Raw genomic sequence first — 25,931 nt, forward strand, 5'->3', positions numbered from 1 at the left:
TACTATTGTGATAAAATCAATTAAATAACATGATATGAAAATTGTACAGGGTGGTCAGAAACAGTCTGAAAGTCCGTAAGTGCGTTGCAGGGACAGTGTCGCCAAGAGTGTTCTTCGTTTGGTTTCATAAAACTGAACAAGAGAGCAATACAAAACATAAACATGAGACAGTAGTAAGGATCGAACTTGAGCCAAAGGCTGAGTTGTCTCATGCACTATCCCCTATGCTATGAGAACAACTGACACTAACTATCTGGTGGATCACTTGAATTTGCATGCACAACAACTTGATTGGCTAACTTCAATACTAATTAATTCAGAAATGGTGTAACATACTGATTTTTTTCTTAACTATTATTTCTTGGCAAAACCTATCCTGCTACACCCTTGCGAGCTTTTCAAGATGCTTCTAACCACCCTGTATAAATGACATTCATTCAGAAATAATAAGATAAACCATCACTGATCTTAAAAATCTGAGTCACGTCTGGTGACGGCCTAATGGTCAATGCAACTGTTTGTGATAAGTAGATCAGGGTCTGAATCCATGTATGGCATAATTGTTTCTTTACCATGGAATATTCATGATAAATGTGACTAGTTACACAAATTTTGCTGTATTGTGACTGCAAAGCAATTAAATGGGAGAAATGGAGATTCACCACAAACAGGCTTCTACCAATCATTACAGAGAGTACAATTAGTTCATTATTATTTTTACATTAAATTTCAATGTGAGCCTTCCAAAGATCATCAGCATAAACAATTCTCAAATTTAAAACTCACTGAGTACATTGAAAAACTTCAAAGAACCATTTGCCATTCACACCATGGTTGTTTACTAGTATGAAGAATAAAACAGATGTGATTAATAATCTTCAATAGGCATGCACCATGAATTTCAAATTTACTTCAGAAACCATTCTGAACACTGTGTCACGCCTTCAGTTACTTAAAATGGTAAATACAAAAGTTTAAAAATTTTCTTTGGTCCTATGGGCACCATTAAACAGATACAGTTGTGTCAATCCACACAAGTGGTCTAAGAAAAAAAATAATTGGTTGCTTGACCATCTCAAAAAAATTTTATATTTGCTGGGTGAATTCCCCAATGTTTAGCACTCACATTTTTTTTTTAAAAAAAACCTTTATTGTTTATTATTTTAAATGGCGCCAATATTTGTTCCAGGTCGCATGCGTTTTTTCGTATTTGCAAGCATCTACATTTTTTACAATTATTCAGTAGTGAACTGTCCTAAGCCTTTCAGGTAAAATTAATTTAGCTCAACAAACTCTGGGCTACAAATTAACATCATTATCACTTAGCTGAATGTATTCTGTGATATATTTTTAATAGTTCAAAGTTATCAGCCACAAATTAAAAAAAATTTAATTTTGGAGCAGTAGTTTTCCAAAGAAAGATTAATTTTTCAGCTTCATTTTTTTTATTTATATTTTTTTATTTTTTTTGCTATCGCACTGTATAGTATAGTTACTTTTTATACAGTATCGATGGTGAGCAGCTTAAACTTAAAAAAATACACTATTTAAAAAAATGATTTTTTAAATTTTTCCATTTTGTGGCCTGAAATATCTTTGTTGAGGCACCAGACAAAAATCTGAAAATTTCACAGTGAATAGACCTTTATGATATCAAACTTCAGTGTAAATTTCAACTTTGAGATTCAATTGGAAGTTACGGAAAAAAAAATTACAAACATGAGTCAAAAATACGTTTTTAACATATGCGATATCTAGGCTTATGGAATGAAATACACTCCTGGAAATTGAAATAAGAACACCGTGAATTCATTGTCCCAGGAAGGGGAAACTTTATTGACACATTCCTGGGGTCAGATACATCACATGATCACACTGACAGAACCACAGGCACATAGACACAGGCAACAGAGCATGCACAATGTCGGCACTAGTACAGTGTATATCCACCTTTCGCAGCAATGCAGGCTGCTATTCTCCCATGGAGACGATCGTAGAGATGCTGGATGTAGTCCTGTGGAACGGCTTGCCATGCCATTTCCACCTGACGCCTCAGTTGGACCAGCGTTCGTGCTGGACGTGCAGACCGCGTGAGACGACGCTTAATCCAGTCCCAAACATGCTCAATGGGGGACAGATCCGGAGATCTTGCTGGCCAGGGTAGTTGACTTACACCTTCTAGAGCACGTTGGGTGGCACGGGATACATGTGGACGTGCATTGTCCTGTTGGAACAGCAAGTTCCCTTGCCGGTCTAGGAGTTGTAGAACGATGGGTTCGATGATGGTTTGGATATACCGTGCACTATTCAGTGTCCCCTCGACGATCACCAGTGGTGTACGGCCAGTGTAGGAGATCGCTCCCCACACCATGATGCCGGGTGTTGGCCCCGTGTGCCTCGGTCGTATGCAGTCCTGATTGTGGTGCTCACCTGCACGGCGCCAAACACGCATACGACCATCATTGGCACCAAGGCAGAAGCGACTCTCATCGCTGAAGACGACACGTCTCCATTCGTCCCTCCATACATGCCTGTCGCGACACCACTGGAGGCGGGCTGCACGATGTTGGGGCGTGAGCGGAAGACGGCCTAACGGTGTGCGGGACCATAGCGCAGCTTCATGGAGACGGTTGCGAATGGTCCTCGCCGATACCCCAGGAGCAACAGTGTCCCTAATTTGCTGGGAAGTGGCGGTGCGATCCCCTACGGCACTGCGTAGGATCCTACGGTCTTGGTGTGCATCCGTGCGTCGCTGCGGCCCGGTCCCAGGTCGACGTGCACGTGCACCTTCCGCCAACCACTGGCGACAACATCGATGTACTGTGGAGACCTCATGTCCCACGTGTTGAGCAATTGGGCGGTACGTCCACCCGGCCTCCCGCATGCGCACTATACGCCCTCGCTCATAGTCCGTCAGCTGCACATACGGTTCACGTCCACGCTGTCGCGGCATGCTACCAGTGTTAAAGACTGCGATGGAGCTCCGTATGCCACGGCAAACTGGCTGACACTGACGGTGGCGGTGTATAAATGCTGCGCAGCTAGCGCCATTCGACGGCCAACACCGCGGTTCCTGGTGTGTCCGCTGTGCCGTGCGTGTGATCATTGCTTGTACAGCCCTCTCGCAGTGTCCGGAGCAAGTATGGTGGGTCTGACACACCGGTGTCAATGTGTTCTTTTTTTCATTTCCAGGAGTGTATATCACTTAACAACACATAATTTAATCATTTGTATGATTACTTACTTTTTTATTGAAAATAAGTCTACTAATTACATTATATTGTTCTCTTGATATTTGTTTTTAGTACATTGCTCACTGAACATTTGAGAAATTTGTTCACTCAGTTTGGGTGGGCATCCAAACTTGATCCTTCTCAATTTTTTTGAAAGATGCCCTTGGTCCTGGAGGGTATTAAATTTCCCACAATGATGAAGGTCACCATCAGGCAAAGTTGATGGCATCTTACACTTCAGTAAGTTGTGTGAATGGGGTACAAAACAATGAAAAGATCGAGTGCCTTTAATCTTCTGACAAGTGCTGTACCTTTCCTTCAAGACACTGTCATAGACTTCTTGTATTTCCTCACATTGTACAAAAACATAGGTAATTCCATTGATATGTTTTTTACAGAATTCAAACATTTCTTGAGGTGTTATGATATGATTGTCATAGATCCACTGCAGACTTGTTTTTGTGACAGCTCGCCTTGTTATACGCCCGACACCGTCACAAGCATTCTTCCCATGGCACGAAGCGAAAAAGTGCCATTCTACATCAAACCCAAAATCTTCTTTAATATTTTCTTTTGTTTTTATATTGACTTGCTGCCCCATCAAAAAAGTAAATCAGGGTTTTTTTTTTTTTTTTTTTCTTTTTTTTTTTTTTTTTTGGGGCGCAAAACTGCTATGTTCATTAGTGCTCGGTCCGTGACTTAGGAAACAGCAAAAAACCGAAAATGGAAACCAGCAGCAATGGGAACGAAACTCAAAAAATTGGAGAAACTAAAAGCAGAAGAAAGGCTTAAAAATCCACTACAGAAAGGGATTGGTTGTCCCCCAAAAAAAGCTTCAAATGACTGATGTCATTTCACTGGCACTAATAAACTCGAGAACGCGTTCGGACGAGCGCGTGTCATCTGCTAAAATTGACGATATATCAGGTGACAGCTGTAGACGGGCGCGTAACGGAGTAAAATAGGGGCACTCAATTAAAAGGTGTCTTACCGTCCACAGCTGAGAGCAGTGGGGACAGAGTGGGGGAGGATCGCCGCTTAAAAGATGTCGATGGCTAAAAAGACAATGCCCTATCCGGAGTAGAGTTAAAATTACCTCCTCCCGACGACGCGTTCGGGAGGAAGAGGTCCAAGCACAAGGAAGAGCTTTCACGTCCCGCAATTTATTATGGGGAAGTGTCGACCAATGTGCGTGCCATAAAAGAACAACACGACGACATAAAACGCTCTGTGGATCGGCGAAGGGAATCGATTGAATAGCTGGCCAAAGAAGAGAGACCGCAGCCTTGGCCGCCATATCGGCCGCCTCATTTCCACATATACCAATGTGTCCCGGGAGCCAGAGGAACGCCACCGAGATGCCCCCCAGGTGGAGCAAGTGCAGACAGTCCTGAATCCGGTGGACCAGAGGGTGGACAGGGTAAAGAGCTTGGAGACTGAGGAGAGAGCTGAGAGAATCTGAGCAGATAACATACTGTATCCGCTGATGGCGGCGGATGTAGTGGACAGCCTGGAGAACAGCGTAAAGCTCTGCAGTATACACCGAACACAGGTTGGGAAGCCGAAATTGATTTGTGGTGTCGCCAACAATATAGGCACTCCCTACACCAAATGATATTTTTGAGCCATCAGGGTAAATAAATGTGGCTTCCGTCATTTGTGCACGTAGAGCAGAAAATGCACGACGATAAACAAGTGAAGGGGACCATCCTTGGGAAACTGACAAAGGTCACGGAGCAGGCAGATCCGGGGGCGGAGCCAAGGCGGTGCTGTACCACAAGTTGTCAAGAAGGTTTTAGGAAAGCGGAAGGAAAGAGAATGGAGCAGTTGACGGAAGCGGACTCCCGGTGGTAGTAGGGAGGAGGGGCCATCAGGGTAAATAAATGTGGCTTCCGTCATTTGCGCACGTAGAGCAGAAAATGCACGACGATAAACAAGTGAAGGGGTACCATCCTTGGGAAACTGACAAAGGTCACGGAGCAGGCAGATCCGGGGGCGGAGCCAAGGCGTCATGGCACGCCTCGTTCCACCAAGGAACTGGGGGACGCTGGGGCAATTCGGAAGTGCGTGGTATTGAACGTTCCGCAGCTGTAAGAATAACGTCAGTAATATGTGTGATCTCATCGTCGATGCTGGGAAAGTGACGGTCATCGAATGTCGCTAGAGATGAAAAAAGTGTCCAATCGGCTTGGGCACACTTCCAGCGTCACGGGCGCATATATGGCAGTTGAGGCTGCAGTCTAGGACACATGGAAAGTGGTCACTCGAGTGTGTATCGTCAAGGGCGAACCATTCGAAGCGCCGAGCTAGTGGAACAGTACCGACCGAAAGGTCCAAGTGAGAGAAATTTGTCGTGGAGGCAGACAAAAATGTAGGGACCCCAGTGTTGGGGCAAACTAGATCCGCCTTGTGGAAGACGTCTAGCAATAGTGAGCCATGTGGACAAGGATGTGGAGATCCCCAAAGCGGGTGGTGGGCATTGAAGTCCCCAACCAGCAAATAGGGGGGTGGAAGCTGACCAAGAAGATGAAGGAGATCAGCTCGTGCCATTGGTGTGGACGATGGAATGTATGCAGTACAAAGAGAAAAGGTATATCCAGAAAGGGAAAGACGGACAGCGACAGCTTGGAAGGAAGTGTTTAAGTGGATTGGGTGATAATGGAGAGTATCATGGAGAAGAATCATGAGTCCTCCATGGGCTGGAGTGCCTTCAACAGAAGGGAGATCAAATCGAACGGACTGAAAATGGGGGAGAAAAAGCAGTCATGGGGACGCAGCTTTGTTTCCTGAAGACAGAAGATGACCGGCGAGTGGGAACGTAAGAGGATCGACAATTCATCCCGATTGACTCGAATGCCGCAGATATTCCAGTGGATAATGGACATAGGGTGAGCAGAAAATGGAGGACTGTGATCAAGGGTAGCTGCCACTTTCTCAATTTTTGTATTCAATGCACTTTGTCTTTTATTTTGACTCAGTTTTCTAATTTTACTAGCAGGCTATATAACCAGGATTTCACAAGCTGTATCTACTTTTTTAATGGTTGCTGGTAAGTCGAAAAATTCTGTATCTGAGGTTTCACTATCCTTTCTATTGTGAATTACAAATATCTTAGAGTAACATGTTGGACACAACGATTTTCCTGGTATGAGACTGACAAAAGGGCTTTTATTTTTAGAATAATGATCAAATGTTATTTCTCGCAGACCTTTTGTTATAGGTTTCTTATGTTTCTCAAACGGGTCCATGCAAAGCCGACCAGAAAGATGACGAAATTTTTTTAAGTATTTCATTTCACGGTACTTGCACGTTGATTCGACCTCTGGCCCGACTCTTAAGTAAAACAACACTTTTTCTTCTTCACTGTAATCTTCGATTAAAGTAATATCTTTAGGATACTCTCCATACACACTTTTATGACATGCTTCATTATTAACAACACCAACAGAACACAAGACACCATTTTTCAACTGCACACTTCAAGAACTTCTAGCTTTTAAGTGTGAGTAGACAACTGTTGGTACAAGAGGGAAAACAACAATCAGACTTGTATAGGCTTAAAGATGCAATTGTTAGCCTGCTGAAACAATTACAACAGCATTGTTTTGACAAATAATCATTAGCTAGTGTAATGTGGTGTGTTACATTATGCAATTGGTATACTTTATTTGATTAGCCTTCCATATATTGCAGATGTTAAAAAACGTATTTTTGACTCTTGTTTGTAATCTTTTTTCCATAACTTCCAATTGAATCTCAAAGTTGAAATTTATACTGCAGTTTGATATCATAAAGGTCTATTAACTGTGAAATTTTCAGATTTTTATCTGGTCCCCCAATAAAGATATTGCAGGTCACAAAATGGAAAAATTAAAAAAATCCATTTTTTAAAATAGTGTATTTTTTTTTGAAGTGTAAGCTGCTCACCATTGATACTCTATAAAAAGGTCAGCAGAAAAAATATTAAAGCTCTGAAATTAATCTTTCTTTGGAAAACTACTGCTCAAAATTTGAGTTTTTTAATTTGTGGCTGATAACTTTGAACTATTAAAAACATATTAAAGAATACACTCAGCTCAGTGATAATGACATTAATTTGTAGCCCAGAGTTTGTTGAACTAAATGCATTTTATCTCAAAGGCTTAGGACAATCCACTACTGAATAATTGTAAAAAATGTAGATGCTTGCAAATACAAAAAAAACGCATGCAGCCTGCAACAAATATGGCCACCATTTCAAAATAATAAACAATAACATTTTTTAAAAAAATATTTTTGTGACCACTAAACATTGGAGAATTCACCCAGCGAATACAAAATTTTTCTGAGATGGTCAAGCAACCAATGCTGGACCACTTGGTATGGATTGACCCAGCTAATACTACTTAAAAACCAAGTGGCACACATTCTATGAAGACTGATCCAATTTGTATTGTACACCTCTCTTTGGTAACATTAAGGTGTGACACAACATGGAATGCCTTAGCTTCCTGCACAAAGAAATTGCTTGAATGAGTCTTAGTACATAATTAAAAATTGAATCTACATTTCACCTTCATGTGAGTATGGGGAATACTGGCATGCAACATAATGAAGTCTATGCCCAGAAACTTATACAGTGCAGGAGTCTGTTAGAGTGGTATGCATACAAAAAGAAAACAATGGAGCACAATGCACATTAGTAACAGGATGCATACAAAGTTATCTGTGCACTTAGAACAAATTAAAAACACAAGAAAGTATAGCCTAATGTGTGTGTGTGTGTGTGTGTGTGTGTGTGTGTGTGTGTGTGTGTGTGGCCGCGTGCACACACACACACACTACACATTACCCGTTTTTGGCTTTGCTCGCATATGCGTTCGACACACATATTGTATACATCCCTCCCCCCCCCACCCACCCCCCTCTGTGTCCGCCTCACCCTCCCACCTCTGTCTGTCCAGTTTCTCATTCTCAAACTCTGTCTCTCCATGTGCTCCTGCCATCTCTCTTTGTCCATCTCCTCTGCTCACTCTCTCCAACCCTATCTTCCTTCCCCCCACTCCTGTTCATATCCTCCTCCTCCATCTGTCCACCTGCTCTTCTCCCCTCTTAATTTTTCCATCTGCCCACTACCTCTCCACATCTTCCAGTTGCCTTCTGATCTCCCCCTTCCCCCTCGCTCTGTCCATCTCATCTCACCCTTACTGACACTCTCTGTCCACCTCCTCCTCTCCTCTCTCCCTTTCTAACCCCTCCTCACCATCTGTCCCTCTCCTAACCCCCCCCCCTCTCTCTCTCTCTATCTCTCTCTCTCATCTGTCCCTCTCCTAACCCCCCTCCTCTCTCTCTCTGTCCATTTTCTCCTCCCCCTCTCTCTATCCATCCCCCCTCCCTGTCTCTCTGTCCCTCCACTGCTCACCTGTGCTCATCCCCACGTGTAGCCCATACGAAACATGGCAGGCTAAAACTAGTCCCACACAACATGCCTGTCTTGCAGGGCTGCCTACACATCAGGGGCTTAAAAAGTTTTGCCCATATCCACTGCTTTGGGAGATAGCAGGATCTAATCTCCACTGTAGCGATATCGTGAAGTGCACTATTTGTGTGCTATATTTGGTTGAAATCAATCAATAGCTTTGGGAGGAGATGCTGGAGAAACACACACACACACACACACACACACACACACACACACACACACACTTGTATTCCAGAAACCACTTTACGGTGTGTGGTGGAGAGTACCTTTGCATACCACTAAAACTAGTCCTCACAAATGGTATGCATGTGAAAAATGAGTCTTTGGATATTCTCTATAATGTGTCCTAGATTGAAAAGCAATATGGAGATATCTGTTGAATGATGATTGTATACACTACCTCCCTCACAGGTAGACTACACTTCCCGAGAATTCTTCCAAAGACTTTTAGTCAAGTATCTTTGTCTCTCATGATTAGTTTTATGTGACCATTCCGCTTCAAATCGCTACCCATACATACTCGCACATATTTAATGGAAGTTACTGCTTCCAGTGCTTGTTCAGCAGTTGTGTAATCATATAATAATGTGTGTTTCTGCCTATTTATTTTATATCTGTTTATGTTGAGAGTCATCTGCCAATCCTTGCGCCAAGTGTCAATCTTTCTTAAGTCTTCCAGCATTCTTCTACAATTTTCTAGCATAACTGCTTCATATACAACAGCAGCATCCACAAACAGCTTCATGAAGCTTTAAACACTATTTGCTGGGTCATTTATACAACACAGTAAATACTAATGGTTCTATGACACTTTCTTGGGGTATGCCTAAACATACTTTTATGTCTAAGGATTTCTATCAGTCAAGAATGAAATACCGTGTTGCTAGGAACTTTTCAACCCAATTAAAAATCTGGTCAGCTATTCTGTAGACTCCAAAACTATACTGAAGGCATTCTTGAAGAGAAGGAACAAGGCACCAACATAGGCACCCCTATCTACTGCCTTCTGTGTTTCATGGACAAAAAGAGGGTGCTGGTTTTCACAGGACCGATGTTTGTGGTATCTGCTCTCCAGAAAGGTCATAATACATAAACATAAAGGTGTTCTAAAATTGTACAACATACATCAGCAATATACACTGTAGTTTTGTGCAACTTTTCAGTGACGGTTTTTGAAAAAGGGATTAGGCTGCACATTCTTACAACCAGTAGCAATGCACCATTAATCCAGTGACTTAAAGTAGACTGCTGTTAGAAGAGGAGAAACTTCTTTCACAGACTATATATAAAACTGTATAGGTATCCTATCAGGTCCAGCCTCTTTTGTTTGTTGAACAATTTTAGTTGATTCTGTATCCCACAGGCACATATTCAGATATACGTCATTTTCCTATTTATGCAACGACTGATAGAAGTAACTGCAGTACAATCTTTCTCAGTGAAACGGTTCAAGAAAAAGAATTGACTGTATTTTAGTCTTCTCTATGTTAGCCTTCATTTTGATGTAATTATGGCCACTTGGAATCTTTAACTCTGGACACATGGCTTTGATCTATTTCCTGATTTAACGTATAACCAAAACATTTTAGTATTTTCTCCAGAAATCTGCAAATACAATTTTATTTTCTTTGAATGCTTCACACATGGCTCTCTTAAGCTAATTTTGGCTTCACTCTATTTCTGTGTGTCTATGAGGTTTTGGCTAAATCTAAACAGTGAAGCTCTACTTGCTTTTGGAGCAACTTTCTAACACTGTTGTCAAACCACAGTGTGTCTTTCCCACCTCTCACAATGTCGCTCAGCACATATCATTCTTAACAAGGAAAGCTATGGGATCTCAAGACAAGAATTTTCATGAGACTTTGAGAGGTAAACAGGCACGCAAAGAAAATAGACTCCTGGAAATGGAAAAAAGAACACATTGACACCGGTGTGTCAGACCCACCATACTTGCTCCGGACACTGCGAGAGGGCTGTACAAGCAATGATAACACGCACGGCACAGCGGACACACCAGGAACCGCGGTGTTGGCCGTCGAATGGCGCTAGCTGCGCAGCATTTGTGCACCGCCGCCGTCAGTGTCAGCCAGTTTCCTGTGGCATACGGAGCTCCATCGCAGTCTTTAACACAGGTAGCATGCCGCGACAGTGTGGACGTGAACCGTATGTGCAGTTGACGGACTTTGAGCGAGGGCGTATAGTGGGCATGCGGGAGGCCGGGTGGACGTACCGCCGAATTGCTCAACACGTGGGGTGTGAGGTCTCCACAGTACATCGATGTTGTCGCCAGTGGTCGGCGGAAGGTGCACGTGCCCGTCGACCTGGGACCGGACCGCAGCGACGCACGGATGCACGCCAAGACCGTAGGATCCTACGCAGTGCCGTAGGGGACCGCACCGCCACTTCCCAGCAAATTAGGGACACTGTTGCTCCTGGGGTATCGGCGAGGACCATTCGCAACCGTCTCCATGAAGCTGGGCTATGGTCCCGCACACCGTTAGGCCGTCTTCCGCTCACGCCCCAACATCGTGCAGCCCACCTCCAGTGGTGTTGCGACAGGCGTGTATGGAGGGACGAATGGAGACGTGTCGTCTTCAGCGATGAGAGTCGCTTCTGCCTTGGTGCCAATGATGGTCGTATGCGTGTTTGGCGCCGTGCAGGTGAGCGCCACAATCAGGACTGCATACGACCGAGGCACACAGGGCCAACACCCGGCATCATGGTGTGGGGAGCGATCTCCTACACTGGCCGTACACCACTGGTGATCGTCGAGGGGACACTGAATAGTGCACGGTACATCCAAACCGTCATCGAACCCATCGTTCTACCATTCCTAGACCGGCAAGGGAACTTGCTGTTCCAACAGGACAATGCACATCCGCATGTATCCCGTGCCACCCAACGTGCTCTAGAAGGTGTAAGTCAACTACCCCGGCCAGCAAGATCTCCGGATCTGTCCCCCATTGAGCATGTTTGGGACTGGATGAAGCGTCGTCTCACGCGGTCTGCACGTCCAGCACGAACGCTGGTCCAACTGAGGCGCCAGGTGGAAATGGCATGGCATGCCGTTCCACAGGACTACATCCAGCATCTCTACGATCGTCTCCATGGGAGAATAGCAGCCTGCATTGCTGCGAAAGGTGGATATACACTGTACTAGTGCCGACATTGTGCATGCTCTGTTGCCTGTGTCTATGTGCCTGTGGTTCTGTCAGTGTGATCATGTGATGTATCTGACCCCAGGAATGTGTCAATAAAGTTTCCCCTTCCTGGGACAATGAATTCATGGTGTTCTTATTTCAATTTCCAGGAGTGTAATATGTGCAGAACATGGCATTTCACAATCACTCGCAACCCTCGGGTGAGGGGATACAAAGTATGTTAATGGTACGACAAAGGATGTGAAAAATGGACATCAACAAGGGCAATATCAATAACTTTATGTGCATACACATTCCATATTTGTGGATTCTTCTATAATAAAGGCACATTGACTGAAAGAGTGATACCATAGATCCAAATAATTAGTCTTTGTACTTATTACACGTCTCCATGGCACACAATGGATAGAAACTAAACATTAGTAGTACACACTCTTTCCTGCTTGCACTACATTGTCCTGAGCATTCCTTGCACAGTACATCCAAATCTTAATGCGACAATCCCTATCAGAATCATGGGAAGAATGCCAAATCAGGCAATACATAAACCATCAGCCACAGACACTCCCTACATCAATGTAACAAATAAAAATACGCCATAAAAACCCTACACAACCTATGTTACTCAATGGCATGGTAATGTGGTGGGAGAAGGCAAAGCTGTAAGTAAAGTGGCTGTGTACAACAGGAGCAGATCACACCAACACTTAGTTCACAGTCAGGAGTGTTGCACATGTCAACTGCAAGAAAGTAGACATCTGACACATTGCAAAACAGCATAGGCATATCCTGTGCCAAGTATCCAGTGGGTTTCCATGCAAAGCGAAGCTTAGGTTGATATTGTGGTGCACAAAACTAATTGTTTTCAAAAGAATACAACCTGTAAATGAAAAGTCTGCATGCAGATTGATGGCACAATTCCCATCACAAAGTATATTCTCCTCCATGTAGTATGCAAATGTTTTATATTTGTGAAAGGAGTATACATCTAGAGGCTGAAGTACTTTGTAATTTTTGGTGGTATGATCACTGCCTGAACTGTATGTTCCTGCTGCCAAAGGCTTTGGTGGCAAACACTTGTCAGTTTGACCTGACCATGAATTGAGCAACAAAATGGCAGGACCCATTATCTCCAGTCACTGACAGTGTCCGGTTTGCTTTGAGTTTGTACTCAAATCAACTTTGGTTGGTATTGAACACCACATTAGCACCAATGTCATTGGCTGTAATATAGTCCATCACATTTTGCACCAACTACAACCCTCTCACTCTTATGGTAGTGTGCACAGTAATAACCTACACATTTAATAAACCATGTGATATTGCTTGATGTTATTTTATAGCGGCAATTGAAGTGATGAAGGAAACAGGCTCTGGCTTTAAAATTAGGGATGCCTAGAATGATAGCTGCTTGTTTCACTCATATCTTTAAATGCCAATAGTGAATTGAGAGTCCCATGTGACATGCCTCCTGGAATTTGGTATACACATACTTGTGAATTCTTACGATCTTGTTTTGCAAAGTACCGGCACATTCAAGAGCGGTAACAATTTGTTTCACTTTCACCGGTGTTGTATTGTGTTTGCATGCAGTTGCTGCTACAGATTTGTGTTTAGCCTTCACAGTTTCATAACAATCCTCTGCATAGTTCTTGGTGTGAATTGTTTGTGTATGCTTGTATGTCATACTCGGGGGGGTGAAGGGGTGGTGGTGGGGAGTGATAGTTCGTAGGAACTGGAACTGTTTGCCATGTTTTGCACTGGCGACTGTGGGGCATCACAGTCAGACAATATCCCTGTCTCTCGTCACTTGCACGATCATCACTTTCACACCGTAATGTCTGTCCTTCCCACGTGATACCACCACCTTCAACATGTTGCCCCTACAGGTTCGACAACTACCATGCAACATGCCTGTCACTGTACATTGGAGCTGTGTCATATGGTGGCTACCTCTACATCATTAGTATTTGTACTGTTGCATGGGTATTATATACCATTCTGGTAATCTCACACCACCACTGTGAATGGGTGAATATGCCTGCGACCTGACTCACTATTCACTACTAACCCCTTCAATGAGTAGACATCACTACCGTGACACGTGCCATCTGCCATCATCGATGCAAGTGCCGTTTCACATGACCTTGCAGAACATCAGATATATTGTCTGTTTGTCCACCTAGGGTTGCAACTATTTCCGGTGAATGGTAGCGTTTGTTGTTTTGTACTAACATTTTCCCAGATGGATACATGTCATTCAGCAAACATGTTTAACAGTAGTCTTCATCTTTTGAAGCACCAACTCTCATTTACAATGCTCATACCATGTTTATTGCAAATTCTACTACTGCACATATTGTGAGCGGGCATCTCCCGTGCATACCCCAGTATGGGGGTTGTAAGAAATGGCACCAAACAACCAGTCACATGAGTTATTAACAGTGACATGCAGGTAAAAAATAAGTGCTTACCCTTACTGTTCATGAAAGTCTAGCCCAACATCATGTATCACATGACCCTGTTGCTATTTCAACTTTGAGAGCTGAATCCAAAATGGCATACTTGACAATGGCCGCTATGATGACTATTAGCATGGTAAGGTGTGGCCCCATCTCTATTGCCATTGTTATATTTCTAATCCTTCTTAGACAGGGTATTTTCAGAATACAAGGTTAGATACAGACTTTCGCCTACCACTGTATTGTGAGAGAACTACCACACATTACATGACCTCATCCGAAGTTGTGAGCAATTGCAAAATGCCAATTTCGCACATATTGTTTTCTTTGCATACCTGTTCACTTATCAAGGTCTCGTGCAAATTCTCATGGTGAGATCCCGTAGCTCCCTTGTATGCTGTATCACTGTACAACTCTCCCCTCATGACTGAGCACATTGGTGTAGCAGTTGAGGCAACAGACTTTAGCTCCCATGCAGTAATTCATTACCAAAAATGTATAATTATTTCTCTAAATCACTTTAAGCAAATAAAGATGGATCATTCTTGCAATATCTTATTTCACTCACTGGCCCTTTTCAACAGAGCCACTGCCTGACCTCAATTGATCTTGTTATTACAAACACAAGTCCCTTCCAGCACAATCACTTCCAGAACTGGACGATACAGTACCAGTACGTTTATTTCACTGCTTTATGTGGTCACTAATACATGGCAGAAAAAATGCAACACCCTCAAAGATTGTATTGGTGCCAGCAGGGTGCAATACAAGAGGCTGTAGTGTTGGCAATGCATTTGTCACAGATATAGGCAATCAGGTTGATTTTGGGAGGGCTGTCTGTGTACCGTTTGTTTCAACCTGTCTGGAGTTTAGAGTTGCAACTTTCATTCTATGGAACAGTCATGCCCTATCAATGAGTATGTACAGTTGAACAGTTTCAGCCATTTGAATGGGTTTGCATTGTGGGTCTGCATGAAACTTGATGGATGTATATGGTGGCTTGCAGCAGGTGGCCTACACATAGTATGTCTCTGGAGGGCAGATGTGAAACGCAGCTGTTGTGTTGATGGAATATTTGCTACACATACTGTCACATGGAAATATTAATGTCATCATTTTTTTGGCACTATTGTATTAGATAGTGCATCCATTTCTTGCTACTGATCTTGGTGATCGAAATTGGTGTGCTATTATTGTGCAGCTTTATTTAAGAGATTAGATGACTGCTCAGAACGTATTTGCTAAATGATATTGTGTAATGAGAATGGTCCTGTATAAACAACTAGTTCAGGTCCACTTGTTGAAACAGTTATTAATATGGTGGTATTAGTTTGAAACAATACTGGTGGCCAATATTGGTGGCAGTGGGTTCAAGTAGATGGTTTATGCAAATGTCTAGTACCGAGCTGTTTCTGGTGTAAGAGCCAACATTGTATTATATTTCTGTGAACTGACAAAATAATGCTGGATTCTAATTGACCTGTTAATGATGAAGCAGTGGTCAGGACACAACGAGACATTTATAAAAAAAGGGAAGCTATGTTCCCCTCAAATTATGTACTACTTAGAGAGCATTAATATCTATAGCTATACACTCTTTTCTACAGTGTGAAATTGTTAATTAGTTACTGACTTGTACTGGTATCAGCTCCTATGTTAATGTCAAACTCTCAAGTCAGTATGAGAGAGGCATTTCTGATTATTTGCTAAACGAAACACCATTGAAATTTACTGTGGGATAAAGTTTTGGCTGCTTTATTAAATTGTGAAGTTTATTAATTTAATTGTGAGGTAGCTGGTTCCTTTCTAAGGTTTGTTTCAGAACTAAAGTAATTATTGTTTCAAGATTTCAATGTTTTCTACCATTCCAGTAATCTTCAAACACTTTAAACAGAAATTTTTGTGGAGGTCATCAGCGACCGAAGTTTTATGCAAATTTGGTCTTCAATAAATGTTTTAAAAGACACAAATTTAATCCAGACTCACTCAATCACGCCACACTTTCTCGCTGTGGTCCAGCTAATCGTAACAAGATGTGCATCAAGACGGTGCATTTTGCGAGCAATGGTGGCTGACAGACCATCATCCAGATGAAATCCAGACATGTGTTGCACCTACTGTGTCATCAGGAGCTATCGGGAACCATTTGCTTGCAGCAGGATTAAGATAACGTGTGCCTCTGGCCAAGCTATTGCTGACACTGTGACACTGCCAAGCATGGCTACTCTGATATTGTGTAGGAGTTGACTGGAGAATGGAAAGGTGCTCTGCTGTCTTCAGTGAAGAGAGTTCATTCAGTTGGTATGCAAGCGATGGACATACAAATGTATGGCGTAGAGGGAGCACATCCCCGGCTTCGTGATGTGTGAATTACAATTTGTGGTCACATTTGGTGTTTCTACAGGGTAAAATAACCAGTGCCCAACAGATTGCAGACTGTTTTCTCCAAGCTACTGCCATTTCTTCAACAGGAAGGTGATGTACATTTTTTCTGTATAACAATATATGGTCTCATAGGGCTGTCATGAGGCTACACAATCTTTGTGCTGTACAACAACTACCCAGGACAGCAAAATCATCATCAGGTCTCTTGCCAACTGAAACACATACGTTCTCCAGGGCCCCCAACAACCACTGCCAAACTAGAACAAAGGTCACAAAATGCTTGGGGGCAATCTATTGCAGGATGTCATTCAGCAACTTTATAATCATTTGCATCCAAGAACATAAGCCTGAGTTGCTGCCAAAGGAGGCATCCTTTACTGTATATTAATGTGACAGTTTGTGCACCCTTTACTTTGACACAAGTTAGTCACTTGGTCTGAATTTATCATCATACACTCCTACAATGGTAAAGCACCAGTCACCTCACTTGTTGATAAAATGGCCTTGTCCATCAGGGTGTAGCAATTTTTCCCCTGGCAGTGTAATAATAACAGTTCACTTCATTCATCCTGCTTACATAAAGTTGAAGCAATATTGAAGGAAATAATAAAGTTTGATTACGACTGAGTTTTGGTTCATTGCCACAATTGAAAGAAAGAAGTGGAACAGCTCAGTACAATCTAATTTACGGTTGCAATTTTAACCAAGAGGCAAATACTACATATAAGTGGTGGGGGGGCCTTTACTGTTATGCTGCACATGGTAATCGGTCAATGAATTTCTATACGCCTTTTTTTTTTTTTTTTTTTTTTTTTTTTTTTTTTTTTTTTTTTTTTTTTTAAAAAAAAGATAGGGCTGATTGTTCCGAGGACTGTCCTTATTTTGGGATTCTATGGCATTTCATCTTCAGGTTGAAGAATGATATATTTGATGGTTATAGTTAACTAACATTCCTCTGGGGAAGCTTACGTTCTCATACAGAATACCTCTATAGCATATTTCTGACATTGCTTAGATGGGGATATTTACCTGTATTTAATTTCAGTATCGCTGTTTCAAACATCAGCAGGATGTAAAAAGAGAAATCTTTCCTTGCGTCTCCAAGGCTTTACCAATTTTGGCTTTAAATGAGTTTAAACTCAAATTTATCTGTTTAACATCTCACATCAACAAGTCTCAAATATCAATAACAATGAACATTCTCAAAAAAAGGACCTTCCGCTACCGCACTCTGACACACCACTTACTTCCAAGCTATATGCAAAGAAACAGATTGCTGTTATTTTTAGAGTTATGAAAATGTTAATCATCTTGTGGTGTTGCATTTCTTCTTGTTATGTCCGTGCTTGCTACAAAAATGGGAAGGGAAATTCCGCCTTATGCAAGACACCTTTTTTTCTGTTTTGGAGGAAGAGTTTTCACCACCAATAGTTTCCAATAGTATCATGTAAGTTAAAAAAAAACCATTGAAGATTGCACAAAATGTGCTGAAACATGTCTGGGTGAAACAAAACATAAAAAAGGTGTCTTCCCATTGTGAAAATGAGCCTCAGAAATAACAATTGTTATTTGTCAAATACATGTAACTGATAAAGGTTTGGGAAATGACGCAGAATTCTTCCTTTGTAAATTGCCATGCTAGATTAGCAAGCAACTAATGTGAAAATTCTGTATCTGATATTGAATTATTCTGAAGTTAGTTCATAATGAAATACACTCAACCAACGAAAATTAACAAGAAAAAGGAAGAAAATTTCAACGAATTTTCTAAAAGTGGCATGAAATCAAAAGATTTGCATCCAACAGTGAGTCTTCCTTTGAAAACATAACCCAGCTTTTGTTTTCTCTACATGTAGAAAGATGCCATTCCATATGATAATTATATACTGCAGTTGCATTTCCTTTAAGCGTAGCTGTTTCTCTTACACGCACACAACTGACAGTTTTTAATTTGTGTCTAACATCTTGAGCACTGTAAATTAAAAGCAGAAGACAATCACATGGGCAAATGATACTCTGAAAGTTACATCACAATTTCTTGTGCCCAGAAGAAGCTATAAATATATCAAATACACATCTACAATTACACAACAGCCATAAGGTTTTAAATATGTGTTTGTTTATATTCTTAGTCTGTAGCATACTCCAATAAATAAATAATTTCCATTCTTTTCCCTTCCATAGTCAATCTACAAGAATTTATCTTTTTAATACCTACAATGTTGTGCATTTATTTTCTGACAAAAGAAGGTCATATGCAGCAGCTCTTGTTAGTTCACTATGTCATATTTTGATAAGACTTCAAAGCAGTGCAAAGATTGGCAACTTGCTTTAAATGTTCATAAATATAAAACTGTGCACTCCACAAAAAAGCACATAGAATTCTATGACTATAACATCAATTAGTCTTGTTTGAACTGGTCAACTCATACAAACACCTTGATGTAACACTTTGTAGGGAAATGAAACATTATGGTAACATAGGCTGTCGTGGGTATAGCCGGTGGGAAATACGGAAGCGTCCGATCCCGCCCGTCTGCTTTGACCCATGACGTCACAAATATGGCGGAAACGACCATAAACCACGACTCTAATATGGCACATATAATGTCAGTACGTACACATTATGAGGACGAAAATACATCGAAAAACGAACACACTCACACTTTCCAAAAAGCCTAATGACACTAACGGGACAAGCGCGGGAAATGGGGTGTTTTGGGTGTGTGCAAACTAAATACAAATTTAGACACCCACCCCCATACAAAACCACACAAAACGACGAAAAAAACCGTCATCACAAAACTCCCCAAAACTCAAAACACAATATCATCTGGAATCGGACACTTCCCTTGACCTATATAGCTCAACAGCAGCTCCCGATCCCATCAATTAGGATCAAACACTTCCCTTGACCTGCGCACTGTTAATTTTATCCATCATACCCATTCCTGAACAAAAACAACAACCGATTAATTTTGCTAAAATCACCACACGATGTACAGCGAACAACACTAAATTAACCTTCACACAAAATCGTTAACTTACTGAAACATATTCTACTACAAACACAGCCGACACTCGAACAATTCTGGATAATGAGCAAAAGCAAACTGAGGCCATTACACCATACAAACGGAAACCCTGAACATACCACCAGAGAGCACAACGAACCACAACACGACGACATCTACAAACACGCCACACTCACAAACCAAACTCCGCGCTGTCATGACGACACACACAACACTCTTACGTCACGAGTCAAAGCCGACGCTTGGGATCGGACGCTTCTGTCGACCCAGCCGGTGGTAGACTTTGGTTTGCTTGCTGAATACTGGGGAAGCGCAAACAGTCTTCAAAGGAGATTGCTTATGAATCACTCATGTGACCCATCCTAGAATGCTGCTCAAGTGTGCGAGACCCATGTCCAAATAGCACTGTCTGGATATTGAACATACACAGAGAAGGCCAGCACAAATGGTCACAGGTCTGTTTGATCCATTGGAGAGTGTTACAGAGACAATGAAGGAACCGAACTGAGAGACTCTTGAAGATAGACATAAAATTCCGAGAAAGGCCGTTAAAGTTTCAGGAACCGCCCTTAAATGATGATTCTACGAAAATACTACAATCCCGTTAGAATCAGTCACATAGGAATCGCGAGGATACGATTAAAATAACTACTGCATGCACAGAGGCCCTCAAACAATCATTCTTCCCATGCTCCATAAGTGAATGGAACGGGTAGAAACCCTAATAAGTGGAACAGTGGGACGTACCGACTGCCATGCACCTCACGGTGGTTTGCAGAGTATAGATGTAGATGGTATGATTTTAGTTATGTGCTCCAACACAATAATGATTCACAAATGCTAAAATAAAATATTCCAGCAACTTGTGCACGATTTGCTTTGAGTCACTCAAAAAGATATGGCTACAAAGAAAGTATCAACACCTGTGCTTTAAAATGGTATCATTAGTCATACTGATCTCTGCAAATGATGGACTACGTAGGCCTACTTCAACATCTGTCAGTGTCATATTAAAACAACAAACAGTTTGTCAACCAACAACTCTGTATAATCAAGTATCACGATTCCTTTATTTCACTTGGCACACTTGTAAACTGAATACATAGACCCATTGGGAAACTGAAGCTCCAGCAGGCCTGTTACCACCTGCGAAGTACTTGACAGCTGCCAATCAAATACTTGTTTTAAAACTGATACAGATCCGTTTGTGCAGGGACCTCAAGTATGGTATTTAATACTATTTACGTAACCAATTAATGAATATCACTACCTTTATGCTCATGTTCAGAAGTTTCATGATAACCTACGACACTAAATAAACGAGCTACTTACAAATGCTGTAGTCCTAAGGAAAATCGTTAGCTTTTTTTATACCACGTGAATGTATATAACATAACCTCAACTGCAGGCGAACTAGCGAAACATAAACAAATACACATTTCCGATGGCAAAGCTTCTCTAGTACTATCTTTGGCAAATCGTTCCGAGCACATTTCTCCATTGCATCTCCCTTTGCATGAAGAGAACATACTACGTTTATCTAATAATTTTAGAGCAGCACAAAAAAAGTCATTGCCTAAGTAATCGCTTAAAATGACTTTTTGAGATAAATGTAAATATTACAGTCTATATTATTCTAATGTAAGACACTATTTTTCCAAGAAAACTATTATTGAGTGTTCATAACTGTAGTGCAATGTGGAAGAGACATTGTTGTAATTATAAATATACCCTGGACGATAATAATCAATGGTCCATGGATAGAAAGCGAGTTTTGGCAGAAGGGGTAAATGAGTCGTCATTTTCTCGTTGCTGGTATCTTTGGTGTACGCGCTGCCTTTGGGAAGACGTAAGATAAGCTGTATTGTGCAATCCGAGTTATTTACATTAGTCTAGAATGATGTTTCAATACAAAGAAGAACATCCTTTTGAGAAAAGGAAAGAAGAAGGCGAGAAAATTAGACGAAAGTATCCAGATAGAGTTCCCGTCATTGTGGAGAAAGCTCCGAAATCAAGGCTTGCTGATCTGGACAAGAAGAAATATCTTGTTCCATCAGATTTGACAGTGGGCCAGTTCTACTTTCTCATAAGGAAGAGGATCCATCTGAGGCCAGAGGACGCCTTGTTCTTCTTCGTCAACAACGTAATTCCACCAACTAGTGCAACTATGGGTTCCCTGTATCAAGAGCACCACGAAGAGGATTTCTTTCTGTATATTTCATACAGCGACGAAAACGTGTATGGTTGTTGAATCATTTTGATTTGGTTGTCATTTCACTTAAATTGCAACGCAAATATTAGACAATCATTTTGTTTCAGAATGTGTATATATTCTTCAGAATAAGTTCTTGTATTAGCCATAAAGTCGGTGGTGCATATATTACAAAGTTAATGATAAATGTTTTTGCATATTGAAGACACTTTGCTTTCAAGGGAATGTTCTCAAACACTGTGCACACGTCATTACTATATTTGAATTCTTGTTCGTTTGGGAAACACATAGTGCTATTGGTATCAAATAAAAATGAAGCTTGCTCTGCTCAGTATTTCAGAAATTACGCTGCATAAACCATGTGTCAACTTTTATCATCAGCTGTTCATATTGTAGTTGAGTTTGTTCTATTACACAAGTTACAAATGTGTATTCTGCAACATTAGCAAATTGTTGTAGACTCCTGCATGTTTGGAGCGTTCCTTGTCGTAAATTAAAATATGATTATCATCAACCAATTGCAGTCATTTTTGGAACACATTGTGGCATTTGAGCAATTCGTAGTATAAATTACACAAATATGAAGCATTTGTTTCACTGGCTAAGCTAGTTCTGTTCTTTGTCTTGATGTACTGAACACAGTTTCATCTGTAATATTATGTAATTATGTATTATTTTGTTTTGTTTTTGTTTGATATGTAGGATTAAAGTGTTATAATACAAGCTGTAAATCTGAGTTTGCTCTGCTGTACCAGATTCCTTCTTTTCCATTTGTCTGATGGTCTGCATCAGGACTATGTAGATGAGACACTTTGCTCTGTTCTCCGAAATTAGTCAGTGTGTTCTATTGCAGAGGATGAAAACTCGATCCACAAATTGCTAGATTTTGCAGTATGAAAGGTAGCACCATAAATGTGATTGCTAAGCTTTTACAATATAAAGAATGAAATGCATGTAAGTCTGCACTTGCCTCACTATAGAAAAATTAAATGGACTGGGGAATTGACCGTAATGTAGGCCTAAATATAATGTGAAGATTGTACTTGCCATTCCTTAGGTGATGTGTAATAATGTGGTAATGAATGCACGTGCAGAATTCAGTGCGATTTACGTCTGCTTCAGTACCATATTTTCTCCACACAGCATTCACCTAAGCCAACAGTATTCAGGTGTTCAATGTCAGCATGTGTCTTCATTTCATACATCAGAGGACATATTTATTTACACCTTTTTTTTAAAAAAAAATTAACTATTGATGTGTACTTGGCGAACAATTAATTTAATGCCATGTAAGAAGCATGAAAGTTATTTGAAGAAAGTGCTGCTTCCTTCGTTATCCTTAGTTACCGTATTTCTTGCTTTACATATGATGTTAACTTGATCAGTAACTGGTTAAATTGTGACGTTGCTTCTTCTTAAATCTTTGTTGTGGCGACAGACTGATTTGTATCACAGGACAAGGTGTAGGTTTTGGTTGAAAGGTAATAATTCAGTTGTTGGTTGGTGCAGCTGTGTGTGAACTGTTTATCTCTGTCCTTCATTGAAAAGCACCTTTAATGATAGAAACTAAAATTGCAAGATAAACTGCAAAAACATACATTAGGTAAGGTAATGAAAAGTCTGCAGCGAATAAAATATAAGGGTGGGGGATCAGCTATCTAACTTTTACCGAATATGTTAGTATTAGAACACAAAACTCTATTCTGCATCCAGGATGGGGGCTAAAGCTACATGAAAAGTATTTTTATGGCTTTCACTATGACTATGAAATTTACAGTTCACCTGAAACTGAATTTTATTATTAGGAATAAATAAAATAAAGGAGTGAGTAAGTATAAGATGTCAAAAGACCAATGAAGAGAGATTTGTGATGTATTTGGTTATCTATGTCACTTGCTGTTCTTACTCCTCACTTTCAGTGAATGATTTACCAACCAAACACAATCCATGGTTACTTTTAATATGTTACGGTCCCTACTAGGTTTGAATGTCATGTGAGTAACAGATCCCTACCATGTACTAGAGTTAATTCGGGACAAGGAAACAAGTGAAAAATACTGTGCCTTTCAAATCCTGGCTCACTTAATGGTCAACAAGTAGGAGTAAATAATCAAATACATCTAGTAACTGAAATTCTAGACAGACAGTTATTAGCAATCAATTGGCTTTTCTGGGTAACATTTTATGAATTGAGTTACATGCAGAAATAAAAGGGCAGAAAATGGTAAGACAAAGCACTAAATTTCACAGCCTAAATAAATCACACACACAAGAATATCATTATATGACCATTCCACAAACACTTTGAAACAATGATAAAGGAATAAGCATCTTTCATGTTGTAGAGTAACAGATACAGTTGAAATGACTGAGGCAGCAAGGCCTTAATGAAATCAGTTTTATGCAGAATACTCTGTGAGATTCACCCCTTTCTTGGAGTGCATTTATCACAAAACTCTTACACAGCACCATGTGGTTGGGCAAAAGTGCAGATTACTCCTACATGGAAAAGGAACAAAAGAACGTCCAAAATTCTAGATTAATGACCAGGGTCATTGAGCATACTATATGAGTTTTATTGTCAGAAAAACTTCTTTTCGTAATGCAATGCAATACACATTTTAGGAAGCAGCAGTTGTGTGAAACAAGATTCTCCTTTTACACACAGTATCCTGGAAACCATAGATATAGATGATGCTTTAACCATAGAATTCCAGAAACCATTCTACCCTGTACCACACTGCAGATATAACAAAAGATTGAGCATAGAGAACTGGTAATGTTATAAGTAACTGGTCTGAACAAGTTACAGAAATACTGTATGTACAGAATTGTCCTGGATGGTGAATGTTCATCAGCGATAAAGGTAATGTCACGAATGCTTCAGAATAGTTGGATTGGCAAATAGGGTGAGCATCAGTCCCAACTGTTTGCTGTTGTGCATGACAAAGTGTCATAGAGATATTCAGGATGACTTGGACAAAATTTCCACTTGGTGCGATGAATGGCTGTATATTTATTACAGTGAGTAAACATAAGTTAATTTGTATAGGTATGATAACATTCATGTAATTTTTAATGCAGTATTAATGGTAAGTTGCTTGACTTATGTACACCGATTGAATATCTATGCATAACTGCAAAACAATAGGAAGTAGTGATACGGCTTCCTCAGTTATATTAAATTCCCATTGTTTACCTCTTTTATTATTAGTTAAATATTGACAATGTTGCATTAATATTTGTCTTAGAACAGCATTTATATAAGCACCATAAGAACAGAGCCTTATTTATAATTAACATGAATCTTCATTACTCAACTCCAGATAATTTGCAGGCATGGTCAGAACAGTATGTTTTTTCTTTTCAAACAATGGAAACTCCAGGTTGGAATATTAATGATCTATCAAAGAGAACTATTGCTACTCACAGTGAGGATGACACACTGAGTTGCCGATGGACACAATGAAAATGCTGTTACACATTTAGCTTTCTGCCAAAGTCTTCTTCTGCAAGAAGATACACACACATTCATACAAGCAAGCACACCTCATGAACACATCTCTAGCAGCTCAGACCTGAATGCCATTCTGGCCGAGCTGCTGGAGATGATGGTTACGGCTGTGTGAGTGCTGACAGGTCGATAGACACACAAACATCCACATGAAATGTATGTGCGGATGGATATATGTGTGTGTGTGTGTGTGTGTGTGTGTGTGTGTGTGTGTGTGTGTGTGCGAGTGTATACCTGTCCTTTTTTCCCCCTAAGGTTAGTCTTTCCGCTCCCGGGATTGGAATGACTCCTGACTCCTTATCCTCTCCCTTAAAACCCACATCCTTTCGTCTTTCCCTCTCCTTCCCCCTTTCCTGATGAGGCAACAGTTTGTTGCGAAAGCTTGAATTTTGTGTGGATGTTTGTGTGTCTATTGACCTGCCAGCACACATACATACATACATTTATTTTTGTGTCTTGAATTGTTGT

The 25,931-nt window shown here is 40.8% G+C and overlaps 1 protein-coding gene across 1 annotated transcript in view; it reads right to left on the reverse strand.

Annotated features, from left to right (window-relative positions):
- The window catches only part of LOC124622002 (protein LLP homolog), a 38,763-nt gene extending 17,545 nt beyond the window's left edge, over positions 1–21,218 (reverse strand). Inside the window, exon 1 of the mRNA XM_047147556.1 lies at positions 21,070–21,218. The gene's annotated coding sequence lies outside the window, so the exon portion shown is untranslated. The remainder of the gene's footprint in view (positions 1–21,069) is intronic.
- Between the last annotated feature and the right edge of the window lie 4,713 nt (positions 21,219–25,931).

This window comes from Schistocerca americana, chromosome 1, assembly GCF_021461395.2.
Source record: "Schistocerca americana isolate TAMUIC-IGC-003095 chromosome 1, iqSchAmer2.1, whole genome shotgun sequence".
NCBI classification, from domain to species: Eukaryota; Metazoa; Arthropoda; class Insecta; order Orthoptera; family Acrididae; genus Schistocerca; species Schistocerca americana.